Raw genomic sequence first — 16,703 nt, 5'->3', positions numbered from 1 at the left:
TTCACCTTGGAACTGTGTTTCTTCAAGCTTAACCCTGGGCATGTGTTAATACAAAGCAAGAGTCTCATCTCATCTGCCTCCAGTCGCCTGCCACAATTCCCTCCACTCGGGCTCTTTGAAATTGTCCGTGTTTTCAGTTCTTATTATCAGCCAGTGGGCTAAGCCTTGAGGTAAAGGTCATGGTTTCTCCTATCTCACGCCATCATTGCTTTTCACATTCTCCCTGGAGTGCTCCTGTGCAATGGAAACCTGATGCAAGGGGCCGCCCCTCACCAGAGACCTTTCTGTGAGCAGTGGTCTGAAAGTAGTCATGTTGATGCCTGCCGAATAAGGAGCTGAAATGAAACTTCAAATAATGACTATCCCATGTCATCCCCCAAGCCACCTGGGGTAACAAGGAGAATCTTGTCCACTTCAGTGGAGGGGATGCTATCTCATTATCCAATTTACAAAGTCGGGGAGTGGGTTTCCTGTTTGTTTAGGGGGTGCTTTGCTTTTCTTCTTGTTGATTTAGATTTTTCTTTCTTCTTTCCTTCCTCCCTTTCTTTCTGTCCTTCTGTCTTTCTTTTCCTTTTTTGTTTTGTTTTTGCTTTTGAGACAGGTTCTCATATAAGCCAGCCTCACCTCGCGTTTGCTAAGTAGTTTAAGGTGACCTTGAACTCCTCCTGGCCCTCCTTTCTCTGGTCCCCACATGCTAGAGTTACAGAGATGAACTGCCATCCACAGATTATCTGGTTTGCTTTTGGTTTTGTGAGAGTTTTGTTAGGCAGTCCAGGCTGACCTCAATTTCACTATGTATGTATATAGAGGCTGATCTCAAATTTATGGCCATTCCCCTGGCTTAGCCTACCAAGTTCTGGCTTGCATGGCCATGCCTGGCTCTCTGGATTTTTAAGACATGGAGATGAAGGGAGAGTTTCCTTCTGTGCTTCTATCCCTAGTGTGCAGCAATCTGACTACCCTATGCTATGAAGAATTCCCAACAGGTCCCAAGTACAGGACACTATGGCCACCCAGCCAGAGTTACTAAATATCAACCCATTGAATCACCCTCACTTTGCAAATGCACTCCCTAGCCTTGCTGCACAAGTCAGTGCTGGACAGAGAGTTCAGACTCTGGAGCCCACATACCTGCTGACTGAGTGTGGCAATCTGCTTGTAACCCCATGTCTCTGAAGGCAGAGACGGAGGTCCCAGGAGTAAGATGGCTATTGAGACTAGCGCTATGGGAGCTCTGGGTTTGACTGGAGACATTATGGCTCCAAGGATGATTCCTGACATTAACTTCAAGTCTACACATGTGTTCCCAAGCAAAGATATGCATAGCGCACGCATACACACACACACACACACACAGAGAGAGAGAGAGAGAGAGAGAGAGAGAGAGAGAGAAGCAGACAAAGAGACAGAGATAAGCCTTCACAACTTAGAATAAGAGCTTGATCCTACATATTCCATGTGTATACTTCCTACTTCTCCATTTTCCTACCTCCCTAGCCCTGGTTACTATTCTTCAGGCACAAGTATTGACCTATTCCCTGTCACAGGGCTTTTACATGCTGTTCCCTCTCCCCTCATCCCATAATCTACCTTCTCCTTCTCTTCTGTTTAAAGTGTCCCTTCCTTGTAGACGCGTCTGGATAAACATTGTCAGTGTATCGCAGAGTGCCCTGTATCAGTCCTTCACTGAACTGACCACTGTTGGGTTGGGACAATCATTTGTCCCACTGTTTTGTACCAGGCACACCCACTGCCTAGAGGAACAGGTTTCACTCAGGTGATAGGTAATGACTCCCTTCTTACTTGCCTTCCCATGTCAATTTTCTTACTAGCTTTTTTTTTTTCTTTCCAGCATCCAACAAATGAGAAGGGGCTGGACCCATGTCCATCCCACCTGTGGGACATTAATCTCAAGATCAGGACACTTAGTAACTATGTTTCAAGGACATGAGCTAGTTTCCAAAAGCATGTTTATACTCTGACCACCCTCCGTTTTATCCCTAGCCGGTGTGTGAGAAGCTATAGAAGCCAGATGTGACCCACATGTTACAGAAACCGTTTTGCCACCCCAAGTTTCCCTTTTCCCAAGGGGCTAAATGGCCACAGCTAACGTTTACTACATGTTAAGTTCTTGCAGGTGTATGAAGAGATTCTGCACACAACTTTATCTCACCAGCGTGATCTGGCTCAGCTGTGGTTCGAGCCCAGACCTGCTCTGTGTACCTGCAAAGGCTCCACCTCATCACACTAAAATCCCAGTCTCTGCCTCAGCTGACCAGTATGGAGGTTTTCTTGCTCTCCGATCTCCCTTGTCACCGGGCTCCATCCTCCTGGACTTCCTTGCAACACACAGACCTGGAAGGCCGCTGGAGCATCTGTATCTTCCTTTCCTTTGACTGGAACTATTTCTCCAGAGAAGCCATAGAGCTCATCCCATCCCCCGCTTCAAAGTAATTTCTTTCCTCAACTTCTCTGACTGCTGGACCACCATTACTATGCCTCCTGGTTGTTCCGGGATTCTCAGTCACAAATCACCAGTCACCAAGCTGTGGGTGAACTCTTTGTACATATACCCCCCTTCTCTGCCCACTGGAACCCAAGAACGAGGTGAGGCAGGGATTTCTACCTTCTTTGTCCACTGCTGTAATCCCCCTGCCTGGCAAAAAATAGACATTAATTTTTTTTTTATCCCCCGCAGCAACCCTCAGAGATGCACATATACCCTCAACTTCTTTTAGCCACATGTCCCAGTCCCTTTGCCGAACAGGACCAAAGGAACCCAGAAATGTAGGTGTCTGGACACCCCTACCAGCTCTGAAGCCTGCTCTAAAACAGGCGTCCTGTTTTCGATGTCCCACGCCCTCAGCCAACAGTAAGTTTCCTTATGTGTCAAGCTTTCGTCTGCTCCCTGTTTTACAAACTTTTGCTGAAAATAGAGGCCCCAGGGCATTGAGAGACTGCTCAGTTCTCACCAAGTGAGTCAGAAGCCATGTTTGCCACTCGCCCATAGTTTCCCATTCTCCCTGCTCACAAGTTTTCTCGCTCGTTGTTTGTTTGTTTCTTTGTTTGTTTCCCAATCACATACATTTTGTTGGCATTCCAGGAGTGGACAGTGATGAAAAAAACATTTTATTCACATGTTCATGGCCAGAGCTAAGAGACAGTCATGTGGACAGAACTTGGTCTAAATAGAAGAATACATCTGTACAAGTCAGACAAGAGCTGTGTGCGCACACAAGACAGTTCTAGGCCCTGGGATGCCTGTGAAGTTGGTCGCTGTTTATTCTGAAAGACATTTCTCTGGCTTCTTTCCATGACTTACTGCTTCCAAGGCCGCTGGTAGCTTCTCTCCAGCTTCTGCCTCTGTGCAAAACCTTGTTGTAGGCTTTGTATAACCTTCCTATGTGTGCCCTGGTCCCCTACCCCTTTCTGTCCTGAGCTAGTGTCTCCATCTCTCCCACCAACTCACAACTTCACTAACTTCTACTAACACCCCTTCCTGCCCCCTTCCCCATCTCCCAGACAAGTTCTTATTTGTCCCAGGCCGTCCTGGAACTCCTAATTCCCAGGTAGATTACACCCAACAGATTTCATCCAGCACCTGGGATTGACTTGGGGGCCTTCTGCCTGGTAAGTAATCTGCCAACTGAGTTACATCCTTGGGATCTCTGACCTACTCAAATGTGTCTCTTGCATTCCCAATAACTAGCTTCTTCTGCCCCATCAAATCACTGTGCATGACAGTTTCTCTTTCTCTCCGAGTCCATCCTCAGCCTTCAGCGAAGCTCACACACCCTGGTGCCTGTGTCTCCTCCTGGCAATCCAGAGGGGAGAGAGACACGGTAAAAGGGCCACCCAAGGTTAGTTCAGCAAGACTGAGCAGGGAACACTTTCACCACTGTTGCGACCTTGCTGTTGCAGGATCAATGTCACAGCCAGCTGAGGACATGATGCGGTCTATAATCACAGAGCGTCCTGCCAGAGTTAGAGCTTGCTTTCCAGTAGATCCAGGGGGACAAGTCTTTACTCTCAGATTGCCCCACACCAGAGATTCATTGACACAGCCCCCGTCCCCATCTTCTCCTCACTTAATGAGATTTAGATTTGTGACTTTAAGACACATCTTTTGCCAGTATCTGCATAGAAAGTCATCATTCCGATTTTTAAAAAACAATCATTTATTGCTTAAGAATGTTCTGCAAGTGTTTAGATAAAAATCCAGTCCCAGTCCCTCCCTTCCACCTTCTGTTACCCCTACATTTTCTCCTTTCTCATTCATATGTACTCTTTTAAACCTACTGAGTGTACATGGGTGTAGGGCCACCCACCAGAACATGAACACCTATCCGTGGGGGGGCGTGGTCACATCCCTCATAAAACAACTCTCTGTCCCCCAGCACTCATCAACTTCATGTAGCTCCCCTCCTATGGCTGGTACTTCATGGGCCCTTGCCCCTCTGTGCTGGGATTTTGATTGGCTGGAACTTAGGTAGGTCTTACACCTGCAGACACAGCTGTTGTTGGTTCTTACACAGACAAGCTTGTTATGTCTGGAAAACACTGGCACCCGTACTCCACAACACCCAGCTCCAATGATCTTCCTGCCCCCATCTCCCCCCATAGACTTGCCAGGGGAGTGTGATATGGATAATATGCAGTTGACAGTGACTACAGAAGAGTTTCCTCGGACTGTGAAGGATTCCACAATCTTCATGAAGTCCCTTGTTGCACTGCAAATATTCTTGGGTGGTGTTACTGTCTACTGAATGGAAGTGAGTTTGAAATCATTCAGTCCTTTCATTGGAATCCCCGTGATACTTTAATGGCAATGCTAACAGAGCTGGATAAGGACCAAAAGCAAGATAGAGCGCCTGTCTGTCTACTGACCAGCTAATGAACTGCAGGCAAACCACTTGGCTTCTCTCATCTTCATCATTCACATCTACTAAATAGATGTGATTTCAGCTGCTGCGCCAGCATCACCGTGGCTATCAGTGAGCTTAGCAGCCAATACATGCCTTAGTAGCCTTCTTAGACACGGATGTGACTAAGATGGTTCCAGCTAAACTTCAGTCGGCATTTTAGTGATGAGGACCTTGTGCCTATACGACATTTTTTTTTTTTTTTTGTAATTCTTCAAGGCCCAAGTGGAGCAAGAGTTTATCCTTGGTGTGCTTCTCTATGCTTTCAACTGCAAGACAGAAAGGATCCAAGAAGACAGGGTGATACCTAGGACCCGGAGCCATACCTAGGAAAGGAAGCTCAGCAACAGCAATGCCATTATACACCAGTGCAGAAACAGGATAGAAGCAGAAACAAACCAAAGGCCCGGGGTTAAGGAGTCAGATGCAAGAAACTGGATGGAGCAGGTAGAAGGTCTGAGAATCAGACCTGGGAGTTTCCATGGAACAAGTGGTGGTGGTAGGGAGGAACAAGAAGATAAGGACAGACTCACACTCTGAATGTATCTAGAATGTTCCAGGGCAGCTGAGTCACACTAATGGAAACCATCCCATCTTTTCTCAGACCCCACAGCAGTTAGCACCTCCAAGGCAACTGCCCAAGCTGATCATCTTGATGGTCCTTTGGGGGAGGGGACTTTTCCTCCCCTACCAGATGGAAATCTCGAAGACAAGAATGTTATCTTTATACATGGCCCCTCACCTACCACAGCCACAGCTCGGACCGGAGGCCCCACAGGACGTCCTGCATGTGTTCAGTGTAACAAATATTTGTTTGAACAGTGAATAAAAGCATGACACACTGATGTCAAATATAATGACAGAGAAAAGCATCACCCAAAATACTACTGAGTCTTGTAAGTTGGTTTAGTCATCAATTCATCATGAACTGGTTTCTCCCTGTTAGGTTTTGAATTTTCCTACCATCTGTCAGTATTTTGCAGTGTATTGATTCTCTATCCAACACAATCATTGCTCACTTGACTGGGTGCTTCATATCCACTCATTAAGAATGCCTACAGTTGATGGAACCCTCTTGGAGAAAGAATGAGCTGTTGGTAAGAAACCATATGGATCTCTGTCTGGAGAGTATTTATTGCTAAAAGGCAGCTGTAAGCTAGGACTCGATTCCCCGGTTCCCACAGTAGTGGGGGAAGTCTGGATCCCTAGATCTTATCCAGGACCTGTCTCTCCTCTAAGGGCAAGTAACTTTCAAGACACTAGCCCGGCCCCACCCCTCCCTTCTCTAGCTGGGTGTAGAGGATTTTAGGTTTCATTGTAGAGTCTCAGACGAGAGCCCTGAGTTACCACACAGAAGAAAACCTTTCCTTTCCTCATATGACTCTTACATGTGCAGGAAAATAAACTTTAATTCTGTGCAAGTCCTAAAATGTGTGTATGTGTGTGTGTGTTTAAAGTCCATCAGAGGGCAACATATATTCCAACATGGCAGGTTTTTAAAAATTCATATTTAGAAGAAAGAAATGACAAGGCAGGCAAGCTGTTTCTCTGTGCACTTGCCCAGAGAGGAAATACAGAGAGAAGTGAGGAGAACCATGGTGTTTGTGTTAAGTGGGAATGGAGGTCAGCTGCGTGGAAGGGAAAGGAGGCTTTGAGGAAAGAGTATGGAATCCCACAGCATCAGAAAAAGCATGGTTAGGTTTGGGCCAGTATCTCAAGGAGAGACAGGAGAAAGATAAAGGCGGGGCCAGAGTGGGGGCGGGTCCTGGTTCCAGGCATAAAGTGGTATTGTGTTTTCTAAATCACATGCAGCATTACCATTCTTGAGTTGACTCTCTAGATACATAGACTAATCAGGGCTAGAGAGAGCAGCTAAAACCCCATGCTAATCTGTCAGATGACCTTGATCCAACCCATTGTCCACTCACAACCATCTGTAACTCCAGTTCCAGGGGATCTGACACCCTCTTCTGGTACAAGGCACACATGTGGCACACAGACATACACACACATAAGATAGCCATAGAATTCAAAGTAAGTCACAAAGACATGAGGTTAAGCCGTTCGGACGGATTGTCTAAATGTGTTGGATTTGACTCAGCTTTGTCTGGCTCCAAATGCTACATTCTCCTCATCACATAGCATTGTCTTCCATTCATCAGTTGTTTGGGGCTCGGCCTTCAACATCGTTCTTTAATATGAAAATCTTATTACTTCTTTGAGAGTTTCTGAAAAATGTGCACAAAATTCACTCCATTACTCTCCACCGGCTTTCTGTTCTCCCTCTTTTCACTAACCCAGCATGTCAAATTTGTGACGCCTGTATATTCAAGGGTGTGGGACTATTCACTGGAGTATGATGGATCTACTATAGACCACACCCTTAAAGAGAGCTGCCTCTCCTTCCAGAAGCCATCAATTGTGTTGACATCTTTTTCAAATTAAAGGGGTTTGCTCTGATGTTGACCTGAAATTTTTAAAAGCAGCTCAGATATAGGTCTCTTCTTTCTTTCCATAAAAGTTCTACTATCGCCTGAAGAATTAATGTATGCAAACCCCTGGAGTGTTCTAGAAAGACTTTAGTTTCTCCCCCACGTGTTTTGGCATGATTCTTACTAGCAGAATTAAATTCCTTTTTATGAATTTGGGGTGAGAGACAGGAAAGAGAAGAGGGGAGACCACATCTCTGGTTGTTTCTGGGGGCAGAATTTATGCCATCTGCAGACAGGACTGTGTAGCAGAGGGTGGTCTTGAACTTCTGTTCTTCCTCTGTATCCCCAGCATTGGAATTATAGGTCCGCACTGACACCTGATGTACACGGTGCTAGGGATGGAGCCTGGGGCTCTGTGCATGCCAGGGAAGCCCTCTACCAACTGAGCTTCGGCTCCGGCCCCTAGAGCAGTGGATCCCAACCTTGCTGATACTGCGACGCTTTAACACAGTTCTGTGCATTGTGGGGACCCCCAGCCATAAACTTATCTGTGCTGCTGCTTTATTGTGCTACTGTGATAAATCATATCGTAAATACACATGGCTTCTGATGGTCTTACACAACCCTTGGTTGACACGCCCCCAAAGGGTTGTGACCCATAGATTGAGGACTGCTGCTTCTAGAGAATGCTGAATTTTGACAAATATTCACAGACTCAGAAATTCTCCTCTCCTTCTGTCCTAAGGAGAGTCTCCAAAAGCTGGAGGGTGGGAGGTAGCTTTCTAGACAAAGGTATTTGCAAAGAGTTCCTGTAGCCTTTGAAGAGGACCTGTTTTGGTTTCCAGAACCATCTCAGGCAGCTCACAGACATTTATAACTTTATCTCCAGGGATCCAACACCTTCTTCTGGCTTCCAAGGGCACACACACACACAGACACATACACACACACACACACACACACACACACACACACACACAGAGCACACAGCACACATGCACATATAACACATGGCACACATACATACAAATAAAAATGAATAAATAAACTAAATGCTTCCATCCAAAGACAATTTCAGATAGCATGTTCTTGCTTTCTCATGTGCCATTTTTCTATTTACTGATGAAGGACTTATCCTACTCCGCTCGGCAGCAGGCATCTATGAGGTGCTGTTGCTTTCTGTCTCATGAGCACCTCTCTTCCAATCACACTGGCTAAGCAAATGTCATTTGCAGTGTCTGGGACATATTCTGTAGAGAGAAGGCACTGAATTCACTTCATCACTTGGAGGATGTCTCTTATTTTCTTTTTTTCTAGCGTTGTCTTTGTATGAACATTTAATGACAGATGACTTAGTCTAATAAGGCTGCCCTTCCACTACACAGAGATAGCTTTTTGTAGACTCTCTCAGGAAAGAGGCAGAAAAGTCAGATTTCTAAGTTCATCAACACTGGTTTAGAGAAAAATTCCCACATATGCAAGATGGCCAGTGGAGCTTTAAAGCAGATACACAGAATCATATTCATAAATGCATTACTTGGCCTACTTCTTGCAGGCATTACTTGGAGGATCCGGAACAGAACCTAACCCATTTCCTGATTCTTAGTTGATGTGCACAATCTCTACATAAACCAGTTGCTGTATGAGATCTGTGGAAACCAGTCCATCTCCGGTTAGAGTTTATCCCTGTTCCCAATATTTCCTTTGCTGGATGGCTCCCAGTTTCCCTGGGCTGTCTCTGGAGTCTCGCTGTTCTCTTTACTGAAGGGCAGTGAGTTCTGATTAGAAACCTCAAAAATCTCTCTGGATTCTACACAATACAACGTTATAAATGAATTTAGAATCACTGAAGCACTCCCCAAGAAGGAGCAGCAGGCACACCCAGAGAGACCTCTCCAAACCCTCACTCGCTCCAAAACCCATTGTGCTCCCATGGTTCTTTGACTGGGAAACAATGAATTCACACAAACACAAATTAAAAAACAAAGACCAAGACAGAAACTAAATCAAAAGCAGGGGCTGATTTGGAAGCATCCAGGAGTTTGGTGGGCCAAACGGAGATGTGACTCCTAAGGCTGCCACCCAACAAGCTCCTTGAGGGGAGTAGCTTGCCTCTCACATCCTCTTGGCTTTGGGTTCATGCCTTTTCTTGACAGAGATACCTGATTGTTCATTTCTCCTTTGTGAGATGTCTTAGTGGAGCTATAAATCACCCTGGATAACCAGCAAGGCCTCCCTCCCAGAAGGTGTCCCCAAGCCAACTGAACTTGACAAGACCTGAAAAGACTGCCACCCATGTCCAGGTAGGGGTGGCTGTGATCCATCATTAATCTCAGAAGTGAGTAAGAGCTAATGGTTCTGTTACCACACAGTCACCTAATAGTAAGAAACCTGCACATGGGTGTTCCAGCGTCTGGAAGATTTGCGCTTCTCTTCTCAGAAGCAGATACAGTGAGAGCCAGAGTTGAAAGGTTGAAGGGCTTTCTAGATGGAGTTTTACTAGAGATCAGCCAAGTGCAAGGGAGTCGGTGCAAAGCTGAGAAAACAGCCAGGACTCCCAGTAGCTCTGACACATTCATTGAAGAAAGACACTCAGACTTCTCATCCACATTGCCCAGCACACTGGAGTCTGCACACAATCAGCCCAAGGCACGGAGCCGCCAGACCCAAAGAAGAAGGCATTGTACAGGGGCCAGGAGCAGGCTGCTGCTGTGTGGCTCAGTCTTTATTGACCTTTCTACTGTCTTGACTTTAGAGGGGTTGGGAGAGGGGGCATGAGTATCTTCTGGTGCAAGTGCATATTCAATTATGTGTAGAGCCAGCAGTCAACCCTGTGTGCTGGTCTTTAGAAGCTGTCCACTTTAGGTCTTTAAAGGGGTGTTTTAAGGCATTTTTAAGATGTGTTCCCTTTATGTGTGTGAGTGGTTTACCTGCATGTGTGTGCATCATGTGCCTACCTCTTACCAGAAGTCAGAAGAGGGGGTTGGATCTTCCAGGTCATCTCCTCCATCCCACCTCCTCCTTCTAACCTGTCCCCTGTCACATCTGCTCTTTTGTGCCTCCCAACCCCTTCCTCAGAACCTCTTTTTTTACCCTGTCTTGGTTTCCTTTCTATTACTTTAGATTTGACCCACATTTACACCCATTAACATACATGCGTTTATACATAACAAAGATCCTTGTGTGACTGAAAACATCTGATTTTGTCATTCTGTATTTCGGTCCCCCGGCTTAATATTATACTTCCCAGATGGGTTCCTGAGCACCTATCTTCAGGAGGGCTTCGTAATCGCATTTGTATTAGCAGCTGAGTAAGATTTCATTGTGTATACACACCTCACTCTCCTTGCTCAAAAGTCTGCTGATGGGATTCTAGGCTATGCCTCTCTTCTTGCTACTCGGAGTAGAGCAGTAATAAAGATGGATTTGCAAGTACCACAGTGGTGGGATGCGGAGTCCTTTGAGTGCGTGACTAGGAGTGGTCCACCTAGGTCATATGGTAGCTTCATTTTTTAGGTTCTGTAATGGTTACGCTGGTCCGCACTCTCCACTCTCCACAACTGGCTCCTCTTCCTCCACATCCTCAAGAGCATTTGTTGTTCAGTCTCTTGCTGAGGTCAGGTCTGACTGGGGTGAGGCACTGTCCCAGAATAGTTTTAGTTTGCATTTCCCTGATGCTAAGGATGTCAGACACTTTTGAAAATACTTATTTACCGTTTGTGTTTCCTCTTCTGAGAGCTGTCTGTTCCTTTCATTAGCATGCTTGTTGGCTGGCAGTTGGGGGAGTTTTGGGTTAATTTTTGAACTTCTTTGTCAGTTCTGAAGTAAGAAAGATTTTCCACATGTTCTGCTGGTGGTCTTTCTGTTGTTTCTTTGGCTGTCAAAAAAACTTTGGAATTCCATGCAGTGCCTGGTTGATTCCCGAAACCAGCTCCTGTGGAGCTGGAATTCTGTCCAGGAAGGTCTTGCTAAAGCTTTCTATGAGAGAGCAGCCCTACTTCTGTTCCAGCAGATTCAGTCCCTCAGAAGTGAAATTCGGGTCTTTGATCCACTTTGAATTTACTTGTGAACAAGGCCAATGGTATGATTCAATTTCTTTCTTCTGTGGGTAGATATCCAGTTTTCCTCACACCTCCATTTAAAAACAAATGACCAACAACACTGGATCTCTCACAGTCAGGCTAGGCTGGCTAGCCAACATGCCCAGGGACCCCCTGATGCTGTCTCCCCAGGGCTGGGGTGTAAAGTGCATGAACTCTGCTTGTCTTGGTTCACGTGGATTCTGGATCTTGAACTCATATCCACATGCCTTTATGTACCGAGCTAGCTCCCAGGCCCCTGACTTCCAATTGTTAAAAGACTGTTCTTTCTTTTAGAGTAAATGGACAAGCCTGAAGAAGCCGCTGGCCCACCCTCCAAGGATTACTAGAGTAGGATGCAAGATTCAGATTGACACGACCTCTTTCCCATCAAGGACTTCTGCTATCAGTAGTCAAAAGCTTTGTTCCAGTTTGAGTGTCTTCATTGTGTTTTCTACAGGATTGGATATCTGTGTGAACAGGTCGGGGGATAGGAGCAGGCTATTCCATCACAGAACCCTGGGAGATTTTTACAAGCAGGGTCTTAGCCGTGGATCTGGCAGGAGAACTAATTCAGTAATGTTACTGCCTTCAAAGCTTAAGACTCGGGTCTGCCCCCTCAAGAACCCATATGAAGATGGCATGCAATTGTAATCCCAGTGCTGGGGAGGCAGAGACAGGCAGGTCTCTGGCTAGCTCGTCAGCTAGTCAAGCAGCCTACTTAACAATCTCTACGTCACTATAAGCCACAGTCTCAAAATAACAGCAACTGAGGACAAACAGCCAATGTTGTCCTCTGGCTTCCACATGCATGCAGGCATACGCATGGGCATGTATGCACACACACACACACACACACACACACACACACACACACACACACACACAAGCATATGCATATGCACGCTCTCATGTACACACAAAGTTAGGATCCTTCCACTAAGAAACATAGCAGCAGGAGCCCTCATATAAGTTGAGATAAGCTAATGTTATACCTTCCAGTAACCACAGATGTGATCCAAATGTGTTTCTTTTCTTTATTAAGTGTCCAGCCTCAAGTCTTTTTGTTATAATAACAGAAAACGGACTAGAGCACACTTAATGTGACCAAGGCCCTCTTTCAGGGTCAGAAACATGGTTCCTTTAATGGCCCCCACCTGACACTTTGAGTGATCTTGTGATAAGCTCCACACTCCCAGGGTAAAAAGCCCTTCACGCCAAAGCCTGTCTTTTGGTATGAATCATATTCATTGTCTTTTGTATACAAAAGTGGATGACTCAATTCTGGCGGCCTCCTTCTGGTAAGCTGGCCCTTGCCTGGCCCGGTGAGCAAAAGGCTTAGTCAAATGTTCTAATTCAGGTCAGTCTGTAATTAGTTGATGATGTCCTCACTGTGAGAATAGCCCTGTTAGACTATATTAGTTCCCACTATTAACTCACTTCTGTCTTTCACCAGAGTTACAGCCAACACGGCTTTCAGAAGACATAGGCAAGAAAGAACACTCAATTTTTTTTCTTAAACCACTGAGTTCTTGGGGCTGTTTGTTACTGGGTCAAATGCTGGCTGACATCCCTTGTTCCCTGACAGGTACAGAAATACAGATTGTTTTCTCCTGCTAAACACCCACTGTGTGCCAGCGACTCAGACTCTAACCATAGCCCCCATTCAACTTGATCTCTTTCCAACGAAAAATCAAATTGTGTCATGCCTCTGCTTACAGGCTCCTAGGCATCTCCAACTCCCTTGACACAGAAGTCCATATTTAGGACTTTTCTGGAAGTACACATACAGCCTAGCTCATATTCACTCTGTGACTTCATTCTCTACAACTTCCCATAGACACATCTCCAGTGATTCTTGCTGTTCCACCAGCATCCCAAGCATGCAGGTCGTCTACCTTTGCTGTTCTTCCTTCCTGGATACCTGTCTCCCCCCCCCCCCACACACACACACACATACCACAGGCTCGCTCTTGCCACTCAGTTCTCCTTGTAGTTGTAACCCCCTCCGTTCACACATGTGCACACTATATTCCACTTCACGACTTGAGTCTGGCGTCACTTGTTCATCTGCCCTTCTGAATGTGCTTTAAGATGCAGGAGGTCGGAGACCCGTCCGTCCGCACTATTCTCAGGATCACGTGAGTGCTATTGTCATCCTCCCTGCCACTCCACTTTGCGGTTGATATTTATACCAGCCTAGTGAAAGCAATGGAGGACAACGCTGAGTGTGTCTTCCCAGATGTGCTCCCACTCAGACAACGGCTGCATAAGGAAGAACTGGTTTCACATCGCTTTCATTTCATTGAAGGTGTCCTGTTTGATGCCACACCAGACTCAAAGCAGCAGTGCTCTCTAAAAGTCGGTGGTGATATGGAATGTAACAATATCAGATTTAATTAAAATCCCCAAGAGCACTGCGCTTCCAAAGTGCCTTTTACCCGCATTGGTGGCATTGGTGGTCACTAGACTCCTCTGCTACCCTTTCACTGATAAAAGTTTCAGTTTCATGATTCCTGGGGATGCTATATAAATGAATACTTCTATTAAGTCTAGGTCCTTGAGCATATCTTTTTAATCCTCTGAGAATAGTCATAAAGCCCTCTTCCAACAACCAAAACAGAGCCATTCCTCAAAGGAGATTGTGTATGCCATTGTGTGAGTTGTTAGCTTAGCTAACTGGCTATGGCTTCATGGACCATGATTTTACTTGCGACACTGACTCCTGACGGACAGCCATACTTCTTGGGCTTGGGTATCTCACAGGTACCTTCTAGCAAAGAACTGATGATGTGTGTGGCCAAAGATAAAATTCAAGAGTACAAAGTAAAAATTCAAAATGGTGAAAACATCTATTTATAATTTTCAGCTTGTGCTTTTCTAGTGAGACTGGTGATGATTTTAATAAAAAGGAGCTTTAAATTGTACCCAGGCACAGTGTCTTATGCCTGTAATCCTAGCACGTTGGAGATAGAGGCAGAAAGTTCAGATGTTCAGAGTCATCTTTAGCTGCACAATGAATTTGAGGCTATCCTTGGTTACATGAGACCCTATCCTAAGAAAAACAAACACAAACAAACAACAGCAAGGAAACAGAGCCAGTGAGATATCCCTGTGACAAAGCTTTGGGACCTACATAGTAGAAGGAAAGAAGCACCCTCTGCAAGTAATTCCACATGTAGGCCCTGGTACCTGTGCTGTACACACACACACACACACACACACACACACACACGTACAATAAAGAAATAAATGTAAATATATATTTTAAAACAAGCAAAATCTGTTTGGGCATTAATTCATCATTGTTTCAATAAACGGTGTAGCTATTCTCAAAGTGTGTCAACTTCAAGTATAGCTACTGAAGGTTCTGCTTCCTGGGGTAACTGCATCTACTGGAATGGTCAATTCATGGTGGAGGATTAGGAAGGAGGGGGGAGAAGAGGAGAAGAAGAGAGATCAGGAGGAGGGAGAGGGAATGGAACTAAAGGAGGAGAGAGAGGGGAAGAGAAAAAAGAGAATGAAATGGAGGAGGAGAAGAGAAAGGAGGAGGAAGGAAGGGAGGAGAAAGAGAGAAGACAGGGAGTGGGGGAGGAGGAAAAAGGGAGGAAGGAGAGGAAGGAGAGAGAAGGAAGGGTGGAGGAAGGGGAAGGGAATGGAGAATGGAGAAGAGAGGAGGGAGGGGAAGAAAGAAGAAGAGAGAAGGTGAGGGATTGAAGAGAAGGAAAGAGAGGAGGAGACAGTTTATTGGCCTACATTGTTGCCTTCTTTCAAAGATGACAGAAGAAGGAAATGGGAACAGGGCACAGAGCATAAAGAAGAAAAACAATGAGGATTCCACCCAACACCTAGAAACAACATCATGCACTTCCTGGTCTCTGACCACCCTGCATTGATTCCCACAGTGAATTCCAGAAGAAGAATGTCCTCCACAGGAACCAGGAGAAGAACAATCTGAACAGACGGTGCAGTTGGCCCCTGAAGAGTCCTGGCTCTGCTGCCTGCGCCTGGCATGGCCTACTGTGGCAGTATAAATTCAGTATAAATCTGCAACCTTCTTTATTTTTAGCATGGTACTGTCATGGTGTTCACACTGCTCTGTGACAGAGAGGCCACTACACCACAGGGCACACGGATTCTTTATCACAGTAACTAGTGGTTTTATTTTAAACATATAGACTACTAGCCCATCACCATCTGGGATGTATTACACTGTTTGTTGAGCCAGACCCTTCATTGTGCATTCTGACTGTTTTCACCCTCCCACGCCCCACGCTGACAACCTTAAACACAAATTGCATACTTCTTCAATTTTTTCCTCAGGGACTCACCAGAAACTGAATTATTGAGTCAAAATGTATACATAATTAAGAAAATTGTAGACGGACTCATAAAGATAGAATTGGTATACAATAAACTAAATTTATTTCATGTGCACAATTTTATTATTTTCAGCATTTACATAAACCCAGGGGGAGATAATATTTAGAAAGAAACTAAAATTTAATAAATAAGTAAATAAAAATAAACTTGTGAAATCGTTACCATCAGTGCTGCAGTCAAGAGAATGAAAATGTCTGTCAACCTTGTGAGTTTTATGGGAGCCCTTCCTGCATGTCTGCGTGTGCGTGTGCGTGTGCGTGTGTGTGTGTGTGTGTGTGCTTTAATATAAGGTCTCCCAGTGGCCCAGACCTCACCAAATAACTACAGTCACTTATTAGCATTTTGAAGTGTTTTTAATAAATAAAATCATGCAAGATATTTTGTTTTCCCTCTGACTGCTTTCTTAGTGTAATTACTTTAAAATTCAGTCACACTATCCTATTAATAATGCATTCTTTTTAATAGCTAAATTGTATTCTACTGTAAAGGTGAAAACATGCTTCTAACTGTAACAATCTTGGTATAGACTAGAAGATTCAGACTAAAGACCTTCTTAAGACCATGTACCATATAAACATGGTCACTGGAAATGGCCCTGATTCTGTCCCCCAAGATTTCCCTAGTACAATTCACCATTCAACCCCATGCACTTCCTGGTCTCTGACCACCCTGCATTGATTCCCACAGTGAATTCCAGAAGAAGAATGTCCTCCACAGGAACCAGGAGAAGAACAATCTGAACAGAAGGTGCAGTTGGCCCCTGAAGAGTCTTGGCTCTGCTGCCTGCGCCTGGCATGGCCTACTGTGGCAGTGGAGGTTGACGGTGACAGAATCCCATCTTTATGTGACAGTCAGGGCAAAGGGAAAACACAGTTTCCCAGACTCAC

Source organism: Micromys minutus (genome assembly GCF_963924665.1).
Source record: "Micromys minutus genome assembly, chromosome: 5".
Taxonomy (NCBI): Eukaryota; Metazoa; Chordata; class Mammalia; order Rodentia; family Muridae; genus Micromys; species Micromys minutus.
This window is presented reverse-complemented; position numbering follows the sequence as displayed.